Source organism: Acomys russatus, chromosome 27, assembly GCF_903995435.1.
Source record: "Acomys russatus chromosome 27, mAcoRus1.1, whole genome shotgun sequence".
Lineage (NCBI taxonomy): Eukaryota > Metazoa > Chordata > Mammalia > Rodentia > Muridae > Acomys > Acomys russatus.
The window spans coordinates 13,304,627-13,322,803 of record NC_067163.1 but is presented as its reverse complement, the minus strand read 5'-3'; the positions used below and the strand labels follow the sequence as shown (position 1 = coordinate 13,322,803).

The 18,177-nt window shown below is 41.2% G+C and overlaps 1 long non-coding RNA gene across 1 annotated transcript; it reads right to left on the bottom strand.

The window, feature by feature from the left end:
- Positions 1-3,029: 3,029 nt before the first annotated feature.
- LOC127210248 (uncharacterized) lies at positions 3,030-17,371 on the bottom strand. Its single transcript, XR_007833264.1, has 5 exons — positions 16,965-17,371; positions 13,173-13,268; positions 10,389-10,442; positions 5,194-5,232; positions 3,030-3,083 (listed from the first exon to the last, which is right to left on the bottom strand). It is a non-coding gene; the product is annotated as an uncharacterized LOC127210248 (long non-coding RNA).
- Between the last annotated feature and the right edge of the window lie 806 nt (positions 17,372-18,177).

Sequence of the window (18,177 nt, the reverse complement as noted above, 5' to 3'; positions counted from 1 at the left end):
TCTGTATAAAATATAATTACTTTATGGGGATCAAATAAATACTTTTACTGTACTTAGTATAGGGTAGTTGAGTTTTGAGTATTCATATGAAAACCACTAATTTCTATCTCACAGGCAACTGAGGCGGGCTGGGGGAGGGCGAGGAAGAGGAAGGCCTCCCCATGGAAGAACACAGTCGGTTGTCTGGTGCCAAACGGTCATCCTTGGAAACATACAGACAAGTAACATTATCGGGACTGAGCAGGGCATATTCAGAAATATATGTGCATATACATACACACATATGCATGCTATAATAATTAATGGAAAAAGAAGCAATGAATTTGAAGGAGAGTAGGGAGGGTATAGGGGAGGGCTTAGAGGAGGGAAAGAGAAGGGAGAAATGTAATTATAATATAATCTCAAAAATTAAAAAATGCAATGCATCCTGATTAATTCCCAAGAATAACAGTTTTTGGTGCACTTATTTCAAATTCTACTGCAGTTTATAGGTTCATGGCTTTCTTACTGCATCTAAGTTCCTGACTCATAACTCTCTTCTGCCTTCTTACTTTCACCCACGGTGGTTCTCTCCTCCCCATGAGATAGGATGAAGTAGCTGCAGATGGGAGGCCATACATAGCTCCATCTAACTTACACCCCCACCAAAGCATCTCATTGAGAGAGATTTACACAGGCACAATGACAAAGGACTTTGTTTTTGCCATAGGTACATCTGGGAGTAGATTGTTATAGACTTCAGTTTCCTCTTATTCTCTTTTTATTAAGTTTTTATCATTGACTATGCCATGTATGTTTAGAGTGCATTCTGACCACTCTCATCTTTTATCTCTTATCCTCTTCCCACGCCTCCCAGTCCTCCTCCAAATAAGCCCTTTAACCTCTTCGATGTCTATCTGTTGTTGTTCTGTGACACAGGGAGTTTGCCCATGGCCACCCACATGGGCATAGGTATGGAAGGAGCCACTGGAGCATGGCTGTCTTCAGGCCATGCCACTGAAGACAACGACTCCCCTTCTCTAGCCAAGAGTTTGTGGGGAGAGAGAAGCAGGACCTCGTAGCCCTTCCTCAAGCCATGAATAACCAATCTCAGGCCCAGTCTCATGCAGACCGCCATGAGAACCGTGGCATGCCCTGAAGATGGCGCTCCACGGCACATGTGCCGTCATCCAGCTCTCATGTCCTCTCTACCCAGTCTTCTGCGGTGCTCCTTATGCTTCAGCGGGTGAGAAACAGTCTCCTTTAGGGCTAGGGATTCAACTGTCACTCCAAGTCGGCTTCTTCTGTCCTTTATTGCTCAATGCATGTGTATGTGTGCATGTCATTATAGAAATGTGTATATGCATATATACTCACATATATGTACATATTTTTGTTTTTTTTAACTCACCTGTCCCTGCTGGACTCGAGATAATTTGACGATGATACTCCCTCTGGATATAAACTAAGGGATTATAAACGTACAATGTCACACACACATTTTTACTGGCTTCTTAGTTAAAAGAGAAAAAAAACTATAGTTCTGTAAACATTAGCTGGTTAACCTTTAAATATCAATATACAGATCATTATTTGAACTTATATTACATTTTTATGACTTTATATGTTAATGGCATCTTGCCAGATCTGATACCTTAAGTGTATAATCTCAGCAATAAGGAGGCTGAGGTAGGAAGACTGCTAAGGGTTCAAGGCCAGCCTACATAGCAAGCACAGGCTAGCCCTACATAGCAAGCACAGGCTATCCCAATATAGTGAGCACAGGCTAGCCCTACATAGTGAGCATAGGCGAGCTATAGCTATAGAGTAAGATTGTTAAAAGCAAAACAGAAGTGACCAAAAAGGAATATCTTAGGCCTATGAAAATAGTAATATCCATAGATTTACTTCTTACCTTAGTATCAATGTGTAAGAGGCTTTTGCAGTAATATTAGTTCAGACTCAACTTCAGTTTGTAGTAGGGACGCATCACCATGATTTCACTTGGTTCCTGACTCTGAACTCTCTTCATCACCTGCCTATTTTCACAGTCTATGTGTGTCTTTTCGGCCTATCAGATAGGGTTCGATAACTCACTCCAAAATGATGGTGACTTTGCGTTGGGGGCATCAGCCCAGCCCAATTCCAGAATTTTTTGAGGATTAGAGACAATTGGGCATTTATGTGTTCCTTTTCTCTGTTGGAGCTCCACAGCCCCATGTTTGATTATTGCCTTTGTCCCAAGTAGGATTTCTCCTCATTTTGAATGTTGTCCCCCAAGTTAACTTGTTGATGTCCCAATCACTGTCATTGCAAGCATAAGCAATTATGAGGTGCGATCTCATAGTCTCACTCTTTTTTAAATTAATTAATTAATTAATTCATTCATTCATTCATTCATATTACATCTCAATTGTTATCCCATCCCTTCTATCCTCCCATTCCTCCCTCCCTCCCACTTTCACCCTATTCCCTCCCCTATGACTGTGACTGAGGGCGACCTCCTCCCCCTGTATATGATCATAGGGTATCAAGTCTCTTCTTGGTAGCCTGCTATCCTTCCCCTGAGTGCCCACAGTCTCACTCTTATATGAGTGGTCTTGAGATGAAACTTTTGCAGTAAGGCACACATGGGAAGAATGCTAAGTAGAAACGGAGGCAGACACACAGAGAGAGAATGTGCATGCCAAGGAATGCTGGAGATTTCGCACAGCCAGTGGCGAGGCGAAAGAGGCCCACAACGTACTGCTCTTCACAGCCCTCAAAAAGAGCAAGCCTTGCAGTCACTTTGTATCAGACTTCTACTGCTGAGGGTTACAGGATTAATGGCTGCCGTTCAAGCTACCTAGTTTGGAATGCTTTATCACTGAAGCGACAGCTTCCAGTGAGGCCTCACATACAGGCAGTTTCTCCTGATTACGTTTCTCATTTTCTCAACTAGATCCAAACAAGAAGAAATGTGATATACAGGAGCTGGTATTTTAGAAATACCATCCCAAACACTCTGCTTCGTGCCTAGGTATCTTTATACATACGCACATGTAACTGACCTTTCACTGTTGCTTCTGGCATTAGTCACTGTTGTCTCTTCATTTGTGTCGTAACTAAAGAATCAAAATTGTACATGATCAAATACCATTTACATCACAGATTTACCTTTTGCTAAATCTGCCTATAACTTATGAATTGATTTAACAAAAAAATTTTTTTGACACGATAGGGGAGAAAAGGAGGTAGGAGGTGGGTTAACTAATACTAAGGCTGTGTGAAAACTCTTATGGAAACGTAATACTTTGTAAGCTAATGTCTAAAAAATGGAGGTACCCTGCATGAGTGGACAATGCTGCTTCTAGAACTCATGGGTTATGAAACAAAAATCTCAACACTGGGTATAGATGGAATGCTTCGGAAGGTCCCACAACACCCAAAGCAACACAGGTATTGCTTTTGCTTTGGATTGCCCACCAGATGTAGATAGTAGGACTCTAGTGCTGAAGACATTACACACTCTGGCTAGAGGACATGGGAAGATTGATCTGGAACTGACTGGAAAGCCTCCTGTCTGTGAGTTAGTTTTCATAAGTAAGGAAGGTCCCGTGCAGGTTACGTGCAGAAGAACATACACCAGTGGTCTCACTCAGTGCTAGCTGCAGCACGTTACAGCATGATTTGCAGGCACAGCAACAGGGGCATAAATGTTATTGGGGGTAACCATTTGTTTTCTGGCTGGGTTTGAGGCCAATTCAACAGGGGAGAATTCATGCTGTAGAGACCGTAGGCTCTAGAGGCAGACCTATTACTTTTATTTTGCTAAATGGTCATGTTGTTAAACTGCCTTCTAAATACTTATATGCTTATACCCAATAGATCTGTCTTAGTCTCATCCTTGGTCAAAAAAGCTTCTTCTTCTTCTTTTTTTTTTTTTTTTTTTTTTTTTTTTTCAGTAAGCTGTGGTTAATGAAGGGACATAATTGGTCACAGCGATGATATTAAGTCACTATGAAGGCTCAGTCTGTAAATGGGACATCTATAAACTCCCTGTTCTCAAGGTTCAAGGAACATCATGGAAGAAGGGACAAAAAGAATGTGAGAGCTGGAGGCCAGGAGGAGTGCTGTGAAGTGCTGTCTTTTAGATAGGGCATGGCCACTGCGTAATTCACAGCAGCTGTGGCTACCTGCACAAGGCCTATACAAGATCAAGCCAGGCTGCACTATGGCATGGGCTGAGGAGGGGTTCACGAGGCTCCAACCCTGGCTGAGGAGCGATTGGTCATTGCTGAGTATTTGGCCAGGGAGAGTCTTATTTCTTTGGGTATGTGACTGCAGGCAAAACACTCATGTTCCAGTGACTGGCTCCATGCAGGGAGTTATTTCAAAATAAAAAAGGAGGGAAATAAAGCTTGGAGGGGGGAATGTATTGGTGGGGAACGGTGAATTGGGGTGGAAACGCACAAAACCCACGTGCATGTATGCAATTCTAAAAAGAAAGATTACATAAAATCTGATATGCATTTAGGCATTGCAGCAGAAGCGATTCCCTTTGTCCCTGGACATGTAGGTTTATGTGAACTAAGTACACAGGCTTGAAAAAGAAACTTTAATATATCAAGATTCAAGAACTTTAAGTCAAAACCTAATGTGATGTGGGACAGTCTTCTTTGCTGGTGTGATTTATTTTAAACTCAAACTTTTATGGGAACTTGCCCTTCTTATCCCTCCCTTCCAATTTTCCGTTCCCTAAGTCCCTGCGTTTCCCCACCTAGCTTCACCTATTAAGGTTGTCTTTCTCAGTAGATGCATGAAGTCAGGTACCGAAGGTGGAAACCGGAAGCGCTGCTGGTATGCGAGTGGGTGTGGGTTGGGGGACCTGGCTTACATGGAAGCAAAGCCTTGGAGCAAGTTTCTTTGCTGGGAGCTCTTCCACTGCCCACTAATCCTACCTCTCTGCTTCTGAATAAGGCGTTTTCTTCCTGGGTCTCTGTGAATAGCACACTCGGGAGTTTTAACAGTTTAACTAGGAGTTTGGATTGCTCGACTGTAAGGTTCCCAGCAGACTATGGTCAAGTGTCTTTTGCTCAGGCCCATCATTGTGTATCTAGTCCTCAGGCGAACACACTGCACACAGACGCCCGATGGTTGCTGCTGCGCGTGCCTTGCACTGTCATGACTACTTTAAAATGGTTTTCCATTGGGGGGAGGGGGAGGTCAACTCACAGAAAGCTGTCACTTTGCTTCGTTGCCACCTTTTTATTTCTGCAAACAAACAAAAAACACATACAAAGAATAAAGTCAGACAATTTCAAAGAATTTGTGATTTTTCCCTATAGGGCACAAAAATAAGTAACAGATGACAAATTGTGAGTCACATGGCAAAACCATGGCTTCAGGTTGCCAGAGTGGAAATATGAGCCATTCTCAGGAATGTATGTGTGCATGTAAGTGTGTGTGTGCACACATGCATGTGCATTACTAGTGATTTAATATTAGCACTTTGACCAGTTATGCCTCTTCATTAACCACAGTTTACTGCAAAAATAAGCTTCTCTAACCAAGACACATGCACTTTTACTGGAAACAGAAGGACATTAACAATAAAGAATCAGCAATAATGATTAATTATTTTTTCATTTTGGTCAGCAGGCTGCTTGCAGGACTCAGAGTAGTGTGGTGAGACCGGAATAGGGAACTGGAAGGACACTGCCACCTTCACCTCTGCCCAGTGTGGCCGCTGGGAGTCACTGGTGGAAATTGCTTCTTCAGGCCAGTGGCTGACACAAAATAATGGATATGTGCTAGGAGGGAGCGCTGAGGGGTTCCACGGGAAAGATCTAGGGGGACCACTCTATATGCAATTCTTGAGCAATAAAAAATAAAAAATAAATAAAATATAGCATTTAAAAGTTTCAAAAATGCTATTAATATTATAATTATACACATGTATACTACGATTAACAATACTAAAAATGTTAAATACTATTAAATGAATAAATTAGTAATAATTTAAAAATTGCTATGCAGCAACCATGCAAACAGACTTACATTTAAATTTTTGTAATATACATATATCTTAGTAAATTAACACAACTCCTATGGAACATTTTATCATTACTCATTCCTAGCAAAGCGAGAAGTAGAAGTACGTGCAGCATTCTCCGTTCCAAATCACAGAAACAATGGAATGGTTGGTTTCAAGAAATGACAATAAAGTGTTACTATCGCCATGCTTTGGGAGGAAAGCACCACACTGTGCTTCCTTTGATCCACAAATCAAAACTCTACACTCGCAAACAGGTTGGGGGGACTCCTCTCAGAATGAGCAGGTACAGTCATCAGCCTTAGGTGCTGTACGCTGGTTTCTTTTAAAGAGTTTTATCTCATTCATGTGTATGTATGCATGCTCGTGCCGCAGCATGCATGTAGAGATGAGAGGACAGCTTGTGAGAGTTCACTCTCTCTCCCATCCCGTGGGTCTTGGGAACAAACTCAAGTCATCATGCTGGGGGACAAAAGCACACTAACCACTGGTCCATCCTGCTGGCTCTATGTGTTATTCCTTTTGGTTTTTTACATTCTTGCTTGTATGAACTAGTTACTGTTTACTTATTCTACATTATTTTGCCACTCTCTTTCCTGCTGATATTGATGTAATGGTATCAGTTACTTCGTTTGTACGTTTATATCTCATTGTTCATGTGTTATGGTTGCTTCTGCCATTTGTTTTCTTCTTTCTGGGAGGTGCTGGGGACAGACCCCAGTGCCCTGAGCATGTGCGTTCATATTCCCATCCCTGTTTGGAGAAACCATACCTCAATCCAGCTCTGATTCAGCACTCACTGAACTTGGAAAAATACTTCAAACGTCAGAGAATAAAACAGATAAAACATCCAGTTACGAACTCTGCCCCAGATAGGCACAAACAGGGGCGACCTGAAGAGCCAGGCTCCATCTTACCTGCACTGCAGCAGCAGGGAGCACTCAGTCTCTATGTAAACCACCTCAATAGGTGCCTTAAGCATTGATTGCGCCCATAACTTTCCAGACTGCATGCTGCTGAAAGTGCAGAGAAGTAAACAGAATTCATACCCTACATGCACAGCTGTCTGCTAACACCTGCCTCAACTCCCAGAGACTCTCCACTCTTGATATAAGCCACAGAGAAGATGGGTCACATAGGCTCTAGTGTCAAAGCCACCAATCATTGCCAAAGAAGCTATGGAGAAACCACACCAAGAGTTCATTTGGAACTAAACACAACACCACACACACATTGATTTCCCTGATTACTTCCTAAGAAGGATCTTACGATGTACAAAACTCAAAATAGAAACACAAGGAGTTTCAAAAGCCAGGTAACACAGCTTCTCCAAAGGCTAAAAGTGCTCTAGAAACAAACTCCAAAGACATAAAATTAGATAATATAATAGAATAGAATACATAGCCAGATAAATAATTCAAAAGAATATTTAAATTATCAATAATTAAAAACAATATAAATAAGCATTCAATTGAATTAGGGAAGACAATGAAGAATATAAAAGGTAAATTCAGTAAGGAGATGAAGATTCTGAGGGAAAAACCAGAAATCTTCTAAATGAAAAAAGATCAGTGAGTGAGATGTTAAAGTACTCAGTATAGTCTCACAAGAAAAAGGGGTAAAAGGAAAGCAGGACTTGGGGCTGGAGAGATGGCTCAGAGGTTAAGAGCACTGTCTGCTCTTCCAGAGGTCCTGAGCTCAATTCCCAGCAACCATATGGGGGTTCACAACTATCTATAATGTGATTTAATATCCTCTTCTGTCATGCAGGTATACATGCAGGCAGACAGAGCACTATATGCATAATAATAAATAAATATGAATAAAAAAGACCAGGACAGTCAAGGCTAACACAAAGAGACCCTGTCTAAAAAAAGAAAAGAAAGAAAGAAAGAAAAGCAGAACTTGAAAACAATATGGACAAATTAGAAAACTCAAACAGTAAGAAATAAATACAGTATTTTAAAAGGAGTAAACAGGAAAATTCAAGATCCCTGAGACATCATTAAAAGACAAAATGAACATTAGGCACAGGTAAGGGTTGGAATGGAAGTGCTGGCTAGCAGCACAAAAAAAAAAAGTGTTCAGTGAAACGACAGAGAATTTCTCAAACCATGGCAAAGATACAGACAGCTAAGCACAGAGATAGTTAGAACCAAAAGGAGGCATGACCAGAAAATAACCTTTCTACATTTAAAAGAGAACACAGAGAGATGAAGATAGTGGTGGAGGTGCATAACATTAGGGAGTTTGAGGCAGGAGGATTGTAAGTTTGAGGTAAGCGCAACGGGCAACACAACGAAGTCCAGGTAAACCTGAGCTGTATAGTAAAACTCTGTGTCAAACAAATTAAGACCAGGAACATACCAAATAAACTAATGAGATATCTCATTACCTTAGGAAAGAAATACGCCAGAACTGGTAGAAGGAAAGAAATAACAAAGGTCAAAGCAGAAATAAGTGAAACCAAAGTTAAAGTAATAATAAAGGATCAATAATACAAAAAGGTGGTAACTCAGGAAGGTTAAAAAATCCTATGAGGTATTTGACTCCTATCTTTTCTCTCTCCTACCAGACCCCATTTCTTTACTCAATCAACTTCATATTCTCTCTCTCTGTCTCTTAAGAAACAAAACCATGGCAGCTAGAGAGATGGCTCAGTGGTTAAGCGCACTGACTGCTCTTCCAGAGGGCCCAGGTTCAAATCCCAGCACCCTCATGGCAGCTCACAACTGTCTGTACTCCAAGATCTGACAGCCTCACAGGCATACATGTAGGCAAAACACCAATGCATAGGAAATAAAATAAGCAAAAACAAAGGCATACACAAAACTCCCAAATTTTTAAAAAGAAAAACTTTAATATTAAAAAAGAACAAAAACTACCTCATTAACATCTGCATATTAAACCAGAAGTTGTGCTGTACTCCTTGGCAGGTGGAGGCAGCAGCTTGTAAGCCTGAGACCAGCCTGAGCTACATAGTCCTGCCTCCCAACTTCATAAAATATTGTCTACATGTTGAAATATTATTTAAAATATACTGTGTTAATTATAATATATGGTTAATTTTAAAAACATTAAAAGACACAAAAATCCAAACCAAACTAGCTAAAAGAGAAATTAAAAGACCCAAATAAATAAAATCAGGCAAAAATGGGCATTAAAAAAGATACCAATGAAATCTAGAGGATCACAAGGAAAGAGTTTGAAAAATATATGACAATAGGAAAATATAGAACACGTGGAATTTTTCCCTTCATAGGACCTTACAAAACCAAACTAAGAGGGAATGTAAAAAAAAAACAAACAAACAAACAAACAAACAAAGGAGATTAACAACAATGAGATAGAAGCAGCAAGAAAAGGCTGAGATCAAGATAGGCTCTTTCCTGAATTCTATCAGACATAAAGAAACATTAACGGGTTCCTGTGACATCTCCAAACATGTATACACCCTGCCTTGACTACATCTATTCTTGTAAGCCCTCTTACTCTCCATTTTGCTGTTCAATCCCTTCCCATTCCCTGGGGTCCCCCTTATGTCTTCAGATCATCTTTTTTTTTTTTTCATGCTAGCATCCACTTGTTGGAGAAACCATGTGATGCTTGGGTTTTTGTGCCTGGTTGATTTCACTTAAAATGACATTGACCAGTTCATCCATGCTCCTACGTGTGTGTGTGTGTGTGTGTGTGTGTGTGTGTGTGTGTGTGTGTACATATATAAATCAGTTATTTGAAATTTAATGTCATAGTCTCTCGAAATTATGCCTTATATGATTGTTATATTAGAGTCATATTAAAATATAGGGATTGGTGCAGCTTTGGCTTGTTAGCACCCCGCTAGTCCCATCTAAGGTCTTGTAATAGTTCTTCTATCCCCCCCTCCTTACTTTTACACACCATGTCTGCTTTTCCTGCCCTTCAGATGAGTAAGGGATAGCAGCTACAGGCCTGAGCTTGGGTTCAGCTCAATTTGATGTTTTGAGTTTGGGGTATCCCTAGTGGCAGAGCTCTGGAAGGCGAGGCACACTTTCAGATCCCATTATGCCCGCTTCCCTTCTCTGTTGGGGGGCTCTTCTTCTATTTTCACACCCCCCATCTCTTCCAGGTCCCAAGCAGGGTTCTAGGCTACACTCAGAAAGGGTCATATGCAGAGATTCTGATAGAATCCTAAGAATTCTGACTGCTATGTGTTGAGGGTTATAAACAAATTATCACAAATTTCTCCCTGGTGATCAGCTTTTTTTTTTTTTCCCCCACTTCGCTCCTAAAAGAAAGAAAGTTCATATAGACACTTTTCATCTTTAAGAAAATTGATTAGTGCTATTTGTGCTCCCAATATACACTATAGCTCAGATCAGTCGAGACAACTCACGCGCTGCCAGTGGTTTCGTAGGACGTAGAATACGCTGTGAAAGTATCCACAATTCTGCCAAAAAGTAAGAGGATGCAAATGAAAAAGGTAATCTTGAGGGGTAAGTAGAGAAGAAAATTTCAAGTTCACACCTGGTTGAAGACCATTAAAGCTTTTTCTCAGAAACCAGCAGTGACTGCTCAGGTAGAAATTAGGGTAGAGCAGACAAGCCTACAGGTCAGGGAAGGGCCCAAACAAGTCACTGGGTCTTGATTCTCTCAGTCCCTCCATCCCCAAAGGCCAAGTGACACCTTGGAGACTGCCTCCTCCAGGGCTGCCTTTCTCAGGAGCTTGAAGGAGACGTAGCCTACTTACAGTGTTTCCCAGGATCTGAAACTCTGCCCCAGGTCTCTCTATCTCTCCTAACCCAAACTAAAGAAAGGCACGACTTCAGTCTTGGCTTTCAATAAGGGTGACTTTGTAATTCCTCATATTACTCAAGAAATTCTCATATTATTCTGAGACAAAAGGTGTAGATTGAGGGCATCCTAGGCAGGCCTTCAGCTCTTTCCCAAGATAAGTCACCAGACAGATCAGCCAACAGTTCAAAGGAATATGAACTTACAACTCAACAAAATTAGGTACAAGAAAAGTATAACTACTGAGAAAAAAAACAGCATTTGAAACAGCATATAAAGGAAGAAATTGAAATTTTTTAAACAAATATGAAAAATACACTTAAGGATAAGCAAATAGAAAGGTGATGAGGAACAGCAGATGGGTCTGTGGCTACAGGCACATGCCTTGTAAGCATGGCAACCTAAGTTCAGTCTTCGTGTAAGGTGCAAAAGAAGAACTGATGCTACCAAGCTGTCTTCTGATCGTCACACATATTTTGAGACATATGCACACACGATGAATAATCTTTCAAAGATGTTGGAATAAGTCTTACATAGCTGTGAACCCTGAGAGCTATTATAACAACTAGCCTGGCAAGATATGCCCATGAGGACAATACTGGCATGGATGCTATGGAAGTAACCAACTTATTACTGATTGCATTTAGGCCTGCTCCACAGGAAGAAATCGTGGAACTGTAATTCTGAATGAGAACCTGTGGATTGGGAGCTTATAGATTCTAGGGGTAAACTTACTGTCATAATTTTGCTAAATGTATAAAGTTTCATAGTATCATTGTATCAAGCTGCCTTCTAAGTATATTTCGCTGTATCCATAGATTATAGCAACAGTCAGTCCTCATTAGAGAAACTTCTTTGTGCATGGATGGTGGTCAATATAGAGACTCAAAACTAGTCAGAATTCAAATCAGATTTTTTTAGGTTGTAAAAATACTAATGTGCATCTTCACCAGCAATATCAGTATCACTCTGAAAGTGAGTCTAGTCTTTTCAAGTTTGTGCTTTGGTTGTTTTTCATGAGTCATGACAATAACTAAGAAAGTGAGCGTAGGGCTGGAGAGATGGCTCAGAGGTTAAGAGCACTGGCTGCTCTTCCAGAGGTTCTGAGTTCAATTCCCAGCAACCACATGGTGGCTCACAACCATCTATAATGAGATCTGGTGCCCTCTTCTGGCCTGCAGGTGTACATGTAGGCAGAGCACTGTATACATAATAAATAAATAAATAGATCTTAAAGAAAGAAAGAAAGGAAGAAAGAAAGAAAATGAGCACTGATAATTTGAAGCAGATATAGACATTTTAATGTCTTAATTTAATTCTTATTTATCACACACTTCAAGAATATCTAGAAGTAGACTTTAGGCATTCTATCTGGTCTCTCTGTATCAAATGAAAATTTCAGAGTTTCCAATTTCTATTATTTTCACATCTGTCCTTTCAACACACTTTTCATTAATTCTTTTTCTTTACATCAACTTCTAGATACCACACATGGCAGTGAACTTCAAGTTTTCAACTGACAAACAGTTCAACTTTACAAGAACATTTTCTCCCAGGCATATTTCAAATGAACATCCTAACATGTTCATACGGTATGTTTCAGTCATATCGAAGGAAAGTATTTATTGACGTGTTTAAAAGGGAACAATTATTTGGGGAAATATTACCAGGAAATAAGAAGGAGCAAGTACAGATGCCCATTGAGCAAAACACATCTGGCAGCTGAGAAGAACAAATAGTCCCCATAAGCTCTGAAGTACATATGGTGTTTGGACATTACTATACATCAAAGATGTGTTTCAACGGATTGCCAGTATTACAGAGGCCAAACTCTTTACATGCCATGGCTGAAGACAAGACCACATGGGGACCAATTCTCACATGTCACGCCCACAGGTGTACAACAGAAGCCTCATAGGAATCTCATCTTGTGTTCTCATGTGGGGAAATTGTTTAAAGTATTGTAGCTTTTCATATGACTTCAACATCCATTCATCTAAGTAATAAAAACCCACTTTTGACCCTTCCAGGGATGACAAACATCATTTGAGGAATGGAGTTGGGTCAACTGAAGTGTTAGTAGTGGCCGTTTCTGTGGAATGACTCTCCTGAGTCACATGCTAGCTTACTGCCCCTATGCACAATGCCCACATCACATCAAACAGCTGTCCCTACAGGCGAAGCTTAAAGTGATTGGAATATGCTTGTCATGCTGCCTAAATTGTAGTATTTTAAAGGAAAAGTATGAGCATAGATTTCTTTAACCTGTGAATTTGTCAAGTGCCACTTGTATTCAGTTTACCTCTATTAGGAAGGTGCACATATGTTCCTGATTCTGCTAACCCAGAGCGAGAGCTGTGCTTGACATTTGGGTCATGTCACTCACCTGTTATATCCATACTGTTCCAACCAGAAATACAAAGGCGTTTTCTTGAAACTCTGCATGGTATTATCTTGTGACTAAAGTTAATTCACAATTAGTCTAAAAAAAAAAAAAAAAGAAAGAGAAAAAGAAATGGCACGTATGAATTTAACATTCAATGTGTTAAAAGTGCATGTTATATTATTGAAATCAGGATCGAATTCATACATAGAATTTCTGAAGTCTTGAATCTTTACTATTCTTAAATCTACAATATGTACAAGCTTGTCATATATATGAAACATAAATTCTGTTTACTTTTGCTATTTCAATCCCAGAAATACAAGAGCAGACTTGTTGAATGTTCAACAAATTTTAAGCTTAGTTTAAATACAAGACACTTCAGAGATTATACACTGGCTACAAGGGGCAAAAAGTTCAATAAAACCTTTTTTGTTTTCTTTGTTATTTCTGTTGTGGTTTTGACAAGGTGGTGTTTTGTAGTCAAAGCCAGGCTAGAAGTCCAGATCTTCCTGCCTCCTTCTGCCCCCTGAGTGTTAGGTTTGTGGCAGCATGCCTGGCTGCAAACCAATTTAGATCAACACAGTAATTTACAATACTTCTATCCTGTAACAGTCTGGTCAAAGAATATTCAAGGTCAAAAGAAAGAGAGAGGAGAGTCAATCTCAAGAGTTTACAAGTGGATTTATGTTAATTTGAAAAAATTGCAAGTCATTAAGGAAGAAATATTGTCCAACAATAGGCCAAGTTAATGACATCACAGTGTCTGAGGAGGAGGCCATTTTTTTTTTTTTTTTTTTTTTTTTTTTTTTGGTGAAACAAAAACAAACCAGCCGGGCGTGGCGATGCTCGCCTTTAATCCCAGCACTCAGGAGGCAGAGACAGGTGGATCTCTGTGTTCGAGGCCAGCCTGGTCTACAGAGTGAGAGAAGCCCTGTCTCAAAAAACAAAACAAAACCCAAACCAAAACAATAAAAGACCAGTTTAGACAAAGATGGAGGTTTTTTTAATTTGGGGATTGCCACACAGCCACCTGTAAATTCTATGCCTTCCCACAGTGGCGGCTGTGCACAGTGGAAGCCGAATCTACCACCGCTCAGGTACTGCCCGGAGCTGCACAGGTGTGAACTACGACAAACCAGGCAGAGGCAGATTTCTAGGGGTCCCACCCCCCAGCAAGTCCTGGACCCATTACTTGTGGGCAGGGCACTGCTTTTTCTGCGCTGCTGGGGTTCGAAAGGCGCTAGAGCTGCCCTGGAACCCTGCAGCAGGGCTCGGAGAGAGACCCTCAAGGCCGAGTGTCCTAGCTTAGCCACCCCTCAACTGAAGGGGGAGCTGACTTCACCCCAGTTCCTGACACCAGTCTTCTTGCCTGCTGCCCTTTAGGATAACAGCTTTTCTTTTCTTTTTTTCCTCCATTTTTTTTTCTTCTTAATTTTCCCCCAAATTAAGTTTGGTATGTTAATGAAACCAGTCAATTCATAGAACAAGGCCAGGACTACATCTGCCAACTTAAAAGTTCTTGTGTCCAGGGTCGAGGCTCTGGGCGTTCCTCAGGGAAGGAAGAGGCAATGTCTATTTTCTCATCAGCTGAGACAAAGCCAACCTTCTTGTTTAAGTGCCCCTAACAACCCACAGTACACTCTCTCTGCTCCCCAATCCCAACCGCCAGGCCTTCCCCCTAAAACTTTTACTTAAAATCCTCCTAGTGAGAAAGAGGTACCGATACAAGCCAATGCAGAGCCAGAGGGCAGAATGGAATATCCTTACTAAGACCCTCACCGGAAGGTCTTTATCTGTTGCTAAGAAACAAGCCAATATGTAAACAGAACTCCATGCCATGGCAACCCTAAGCCAAAGATTCTAGCGGTCCTGAGGTTGCTGTAAGCTGGGAAATACAATGAGCTCGATTCCGTATGGCAGGAAATGAGAAACAGATGCTTTCCCCCTTAAAGAGTGCAGGCGAAGGGGTTAAGAACTTACCGAGATCAAAGCTCACAGGGCAGCATCTCAGAGCACCAGTTTGTATAGCTTCTGCTTTTTCCTTGTGAATCTCAGAGAAAGGCTGTTTCTGCTTGTGGTGGAGTGAATGAGGGAGAATGGTCCCTATAGTCTCAAATACTTGAATACTTGGCCCCTATTGGTGGGACTGTTGCGACCTTGTTGTAGGGAATGTGTCACTGGGGGTGGGCTTTGAGGCATCAAAGGCCTCACTACATTTCCAGTGTGTTCTCTCTGCCTTGTGATTGTGGCTGCCTACCACCTTACCTTTGCTCTATCACCATGGACTCAAAGCCTCTGAAACCGTAAGATCCTTTTAAAAAGCTTTATAAATTGCCCTGGTCATGATATCTTATCACAGTGACTGTAAAGTGACAAAGACACTATTTAATCAAAACTTTGAGACCAGTGTAACTGAAACGTAACAAAGACACTACTTAATAAAAAATTTGAAACCAAAATGTCTTTGAAATAAAAGTTTATCAAGCAGTTACTGATGCCGGCCTAAAATGAAAGGAGTGATTTGGACACAAACTCAGTGAGCCACAAGCAGCGTGGCCAGTAAGAAATATGCCCACCAGATAGAGCTAAGGAACCAGATGGCCAGTAAGATAGCACGGCCAATAAAGGTGCTTGCCACCGAGCATGCCAACCTGGGTTCAATCCCAAGGACCCACAGGGAAAAAAGAAGAGAACCAACTCTCACAAGGTGTCCTCTGACCCCCCCCCCCCCGCACACACATATACACACCATGCCATGTATACACACACACATATGCACATACTAAATTTTAAAAATGCAAAGCCAGTGTATTTTTTTACATTTTATTTGAGCATGGAGCCCGGGGTTCCATCCCAGCACTGCGTAAAAAGGCGTGAAAACACACTCCTGTACTCTCAGTCCTTGGAGGAGGACCAGATGTTCAAGGTCACCTTGACTACATACTGAGTTCAAGATCAGTCTAGAACACACAAGAGCCAATGTCCAAAAATAAAAGTGGAGAGAAAGCCCTAGGAATTCTAATTCCCCTGACAGAACGGAGAATACAGGATTTGTAATACTAGGAGATTTTGAAACAAATCAAGGTAGCCAACAACGTGGGTTAAAGACACTCACACAATTAAGTAAGGCCTATAGTTTAATAGTATTGTGTGAGTTTGAGGCCAGCCTGGTCTACAAAGCGAGTCCAGGACAGTCAAGGCTACACAGAGAAACCCTGTCTCAGAAAAAAAAAAATAGTATTGTGTCAACTTGGACAAAGCGACTGTGGCCGTGCACTTTGTTAGTGCCAGCCCGAGCCAGACAAGGCTGTACACATAGGCTCTGCTGGCTTCACAAATTCACTAACATATAATGATATGTACAGTTAAATTTTTTTTACAATTAAATTTTTAATTTTAAAGCCTTGGTTTAATTTAAGCTCTAGTATTTTTAAACTTGGTGACTTTTAAGTATTTATTTCCTCACTAAAGAATGAATTGGGATGGGTGCTCCTTCAACTCCACTTGAGACGCACAGAATGACTTTTCTTTTCATTAATTGTTTTATTTATTTACTTAACATCCTGATCCAAGCTTTCCCTCCCTCTTCTCCTCCCAATCTCTCCCTCTCACTTGCCCTCCCCCCACCCTTCTCCTCCCGTGGATATCAACCCTCCTTGGCTTTCTTACTTACAGAGTTTGTCCTACTTTATTCCAACAAAGCAAACAAACATAGGCGAGCAGCTGGTGAAAGGGGGAATCTTGGAAAAAAATCATGGAATCATATTTGAGGTGATTCATCTCACTGCTTACCTTTTCCAAACGGCAGAGGCCTGAAGAACTGTTCCCAGCTGGTACGGAGCCAGAGCCTCTTCAAAAGCTATCAGGCCAAAAAGAAATTTACTCCGCCAAAAAAATATTTCCAGAAAAGAGATTTTGTTTTGTTTTTCTCAGATAGGGTTTCTCTGTGTGGCCTCGGCTGTCCTGGGCTCACTTTGGAGACCAGGCTCACAGATCCGCCTGCCTCTGCCTCCCGGGTGCCACCGCGCCCGGCTTTGAAAAACATAAAATAAAATTGCTAGAGAACATAAAAATACAATACTACCCGTTAGAGAGTAGCGGAATTTGTTAGATAGGGACTGACGGAGGCAACGTGAAAATGAGCCAAGGGAGGCATCTCCAGAAGTGGAATTGTTCCTTAATCAGAACAGCGGAAGCCGCAGCCTCTCCCGGAAGTGAGACTGTGCGGAAGTGGTGTGGGCTCTTAGGGTTCTATAGGATGAAAAAGGGCGAACTCTGTGGATGGAGGAGTCCAACTGCAGCTCGGTCCCCTGCATTCCGGACGTGTAGACTCCAGCACGGCTGGTATGCGGGGCTCCTTACCAGAAGCTTCCACAGGTGTTTGTTACCAGTCAAGTCAGCTCTCCAGTGCCTACCTCTCAGCCCACCTGAGGCTTTTGAGTCAATAACCCTGCCGAACTGATGAGTTATTTTGTTCCATTTTCCCCCTAGGGTTATCGAAGCATTTTAAGAATTACACAAATAAATTTGTTATTTGCCATTTAAATTTAACTTTGTGACTTAAGTTCATTTGAAATATGTAATTTAAAATACATCTGCTTATACTTGTGGAATTGTTGAAATTTATATTGTCTCTCTAGTCCTAGCAAGTAGAGAGACTATCCCAGGAATGCTTTTGGCAGTCACAAAACCAGAGCTGCTTGGCAGCGGTCATTCCCCTAGCTGCCCTCCCACACCTGTGTACTCATCTCCCCTGACTGTGTCTAACTTTCAAGGCTCTCTTCTTCCAACAGTTTTTGCTCCCTCTTTATTTCTCAGTGGCTCCCTTATGCCTGCATCTGATTCAAACAAGCCTCTGCATCGAAGGACACAGGCTCACAGGAGGACTCCCTCTTTTTATTATTATTTTTAAAAATATTTTATTAATTTATTCATATTACACCTCAATTGTTAGCCCATCCTTTGTATCCTCCCATTCCTCCCTCCCTCCCGCTTTCCCCCTACT